The sequence below is a fragment of the Chenopodium quinoa genome, unplaced genomic scaffold (assembly GCF_001683475.1).
Source record: "Chenopodium quinoa cultivar QQ74 unplaced genomic scaffold, ASM168347v1, whole genome shotgun sequence".
Taxonomy (NCBI): domain Eukaryota; kingdom Viridiplantae; phylum Streptophyta; class Magnoliopsida; order Caryophyllales; family Amaranthaceae; genus Chenopodium; species Chenopodium quinoa.
In genome coordinates, this window is record NW_018744693.1 from 2,271,226 (window position 1) to 2,275,634 (window position 4,409).

Sequence of the window (4,409 nt, forward strand, 5' to 3'; positions counted from 1 at the left end):
CCACATTTTACGGTTTCTCCAGTAGGGAGGGAAACACTTATGCCAAGAAAGTCATAATATGGTTTCAATTGCAATTTATTGGCGAATATTGGGGAAATAAAAGAATGTGATGCTCCAGAATCAAAGAGAACATGAGCATGTGAATAATGGATAGAGAAAGTACCAGTGATCACAGTGTCATCATTATCTGCCTCATCCTGTCTCATCACATAAACTCTTCCAGTTGTGGGTGGTCGAGGTAGATTTCGGTTTGTGCCTCCTGTGTTGTTCCTTCCTCGATCTGCACCAGATGGAGCAGGTCCCTTTGAAATTGGTGTAAATGTTATGAACTTAGGACAATCCTTAATATAATGACTAGGACTCCCACATCGGTAGCAAGTATTGGTACCGACACGACATTCATTCTCAGTATGGCTTCTCCTTCCACATTTAGCACACACTACTTGAGATCTATTATTCTGATTTTTGTTCCCTCCTTGCTGACCTTGTCCTCTATTACCAGAGTAACCCCCTTGTTGACTTTGGTTTTGCCTCTTTGTTCCTCCTTGGTTTTGGTTATCATTCCTCCTTTTATAGCCAACATTTTGTGCCTCTCGAAGTAATACAACCCTTTCCACATTAACTGCTACATCAACCATATCTTGATAAGAAGTAAATCGTTGAGATGATAGTCTGTCCTGATATTTCAAATGGAGACCTCGTTCGAAACGATTCATCCTAGATTGTTCTGTTGATACTAATTCTGGTGCAAACCTTGATAACTCCATGAATTTGTTTGCGTAATCCAACACACTCATGGTTCCTTGTTGCAAGTGGAGGAATTCATCTTCTTTTTGTCTCCTCAAAGACAATGGATAAAACTTATCTCGCATCAACTCTTGGAGTTTGGTCCAACTAAATCCAGACTCATTCTTCCTTTCCTTGTTGACCTTCCACCATAAACTTGCTTGACCGGTGAGATAAAATGTAGCAAAGTCAACTTTCATTCTTTCAGGACATCGCAAGGTCTCGAACAACTGATCCATCCGGTTAATCCAATCTTCAAACTCGACTGGATCAGGCTTACCGTCATATGATGGTGGGTTAAGGGATGAAAACTTTTTAAACATTGACGCACTATCTTCCTCATTCGTATTTTTCTTTTTCCTAGAATCTTGAACTAGTTCAGCTAACAACGTACTCACATTCTCGAGTCGTCCCATTCTATCTTTGTACTCCTCCAAGGGTTGCTCCTTGTTGTTTTCCTCATGGATGTTTTCTTCGTGGACCATTTCATTTCTTATAAAAACATCGTTATGGGTTTCTTTGGAGGCATCGGTAGTTCCCTTGTAACTTGCCATTCTGCACATCAAATGTGATTAAGAAAACTAAGAATGGAAAAATAAACCCCTTTATCCCGTTCCTACACTCACACTCAATTATATATATATATATATATATATATATATATATATATATATATATATATATATATTTAAAACATATTTTATTAGCTAGTGATCTTATTCTAAAAATCTAATCAACTTTATATATAAATGTAAAACCAGTAGGGTTTCACAGGAACCGTTGCTCTGATACCACACTGTAACACCCCGACCTCTAATTCAATTATTAAGATAATCTTAGCAGCGGAATTAACCTAACACGGTCGGGACGTCACTGCCGTAAATCCCTCACGAGATTTACAAGGCAACAAACATACTTAATTAACAAACTTGATTTATAAAACATAGTAATCTATTTATAACAAACATTATTCTTAATTTTTATAATAGAAAATCCTATCTTATCTCAAACTTTACTAAGTAGCTTAGCCTTACTATTCAAATTAAACAAATTAAAACTATAACTACTATTAAGTGATAACTGAAAGTAAAATCCTCGCTACTACTCGTCTCCATCATCCCCAGCAGTACCTAAAACATAAAAACGGGTGAGCCGAAGACTCAGTAACGAACTACTCTAGTAGTGTAACATCATTTCAATTCATTTTAGTTAACAAAACAGGGAGAATAGAGTATCTTAAAACATTTAATAAAATTCATATAATGATATATATATAACGTTCATATTAACATGCTAGTCGCTGGCAAGTATGACATGGCGGAACGTCTTCCGCGATGGGCCGGTGCCCATAACATAGAGCAGATGCTCGACATAGTTGGGCTAATGCCCCATGGGTACATGCATGACCGAGAAGTAACCTGTAAACATATACTGCCAGAAGGACTAGGTCTTTCACTGTTATTTATCATGTTGTGTAACTTTTACATAAGTCATTCATAGATTCATGACATACTTTTTTAAGATCCAAAGATCAATAAAACAACGTTTATCAATAAAATCATTCATATAAATCATTAAACTGAAGTACATTAATACACACGTTCATCATCCCGCAAGTCATTAAATCCAGAGATATAAATAACTTTCAAAAATGACATCATGCTTTTATAAACACATTTCAAAGGGAATTGCGGGTACTAGCAATAGCCGTTACCTCGATTTACAGTCTGATAACCTTCCTATTAGCCTTTATTCTATCGTTCTCACTGAGCTCTGAGGTTCGATTCTTCTTTTATATAACAAAAGTTAAAATTATAGTATTAGTAGGGAAATTGATAGATATATAATAATTCACTCATTTTAAAGCTCTTTTTTTTAAAAAAAAAGGTTTACTATCTTGTTTGAAAATACATAGCATTGTAGGATTTATAAACAAATGATCAACAAAAATTCATTTTAAGAAATGACAAGGTATAACCTTTTTACATAATATGCTTATACAACTACTTAGAAAACTATAGGTACTACGTTACTACTCTTATTCTTTTTAATAACAAGAAATGAATACTTATCTATATCTCATGAATATACCAGTACATAGTAGTAAAAACAAAGCTATTATATCTATGTTAAGCAAAATAAGTTTTCCATCATAATACTATATACACTATCAATATCTAATCACCAAAATGTATACATAATCATTTTCAAAGAAAGTGAGAATAAATCTAAATAAAAGTTAAACTTATACTCAAAATTATATTGGGGAAGAGTAAAATACTCACTTTGACTTGCACAAATGGAGTAGTGGGTTTTTCTATGGAACAAGCTATAAATGGAGGAGGAAGAAGAAGGGCGTGAACCGGGTGGTTGCGTGAGCTGGGTCGGTGCGTGAGAGTAGCAACTTAGAGCAGGGGAAGGGTACGGTGGAGATGATTGAATTGTGGTAGTGGTGGTGGCGTTGCCTTGCGCAAATAGGAGATCATGGAGTATAACTTGTTTGTTGTTATACACTTAAAAGAGAACAAGTGAACTGATAGGATAAGATTTAAGTAGTATGTGTGATTAACACAATATTGAGAAGCAAAATTTTGACTTCACCTCTTCAATACTTAACCGTGAAGGAAGAAGGGAGTTAAGAGGTGCCTTTTTGTCTTTTGTTGCATGGGGATAAGCTCTTAATTGGGCTAAAATTAATAAATTAACTTTGATTGATTTGGGCATATAAAATTAACAGCAAGTATAAGGCCTTCAATACTTAATTGTGAAGAAAAAGGGGCGGAAAGAGGTGGGTTTTGTCCTTTTGTATGAATAAGGGTATTTTGGTCATTTTATTTTCTCGGATAAAAATATATATTTTGATACAAATCTTTAAACATTTTACTGATCGAAAATAAGCTGTAAAATAATAATTTACTTTCCTTAAAATTAGCATCTGAAATAATATAATATTAAAATAAAATTCAAGATTAAAACATTCGTTCTTGTTAAAACAGAGACAAAACTTTAATTAAGCTAATAAAATAAATATTAGCGTATAATAAATTAGGTTTTAAAATCTCGGGTATTACATCTACACTGTAACCCCAAGATATAATAAGTAACTCTGGTGTACCCTTGATGCTAAATCACCGTTAATATAGTTCTGTTAGACATAAAAATTTTATTTAATTAAATAAATAAATAAATGAAGTATATAAAAAAAAACCAAAACCACCCCATGGTCAGCCCGCTGCCACCGCCATCCTACCACCCTTCCCCCGGAGCGTCGACCGCCTAGATTTCTTCCCCTCCCCCGACGTTCGTGTTGCCCCGACCACCTCCCCTTTCCCCTTTGAATCACCCACCACGAAATTCAACAAAATCTCTCGAATTCTAACCCCCAAATCCCAAACCCTAACCCTAACTTTCAATTTCCGGCGGTAGGAGGCTAGAGCGGAGAGAGAGAAAGGGAACAACAGCGGAGGCTACGACTGCGGTGAAGGGAGATGGCGGCTCGTTGATTTCCGGCGATTGGAGGTTACTTAAGGTGTTTTTTCGAGGGGGAGGGGGAGGGGTTACGAGTGGTTTTACGGGGAAAGGGGAGGGTCATCGGGGCGGTGCGGTCACCAAGGGAGGGAAAG

At 36.0% G+C, this 4,409-nt stretch overlaps 1 long non-coding RNA gene across 1 annotated transcript; it reads right to left on the reverse strand.

Moving 5' to 3' along the window:
• Positions 1-1,656: 1,656 nt before the first annotated feature.
• On the reverse strand, positions 1,657-3,366 carry LOC110702555. Its single transcript, XR_002507493.1, has 3 exons — positions 3,072-3,366; positions 2,501-2,575; positions 1,657-1,916 (listed from the first exon to the last, which is right to left on the reverse strand). It is a non-coding gene; the product is annotated as an uncharacterized LOC110702555 (long non-coding RNA).
• Positions 3,367-4,409: the final 1,043 nt, after the last annotated feature.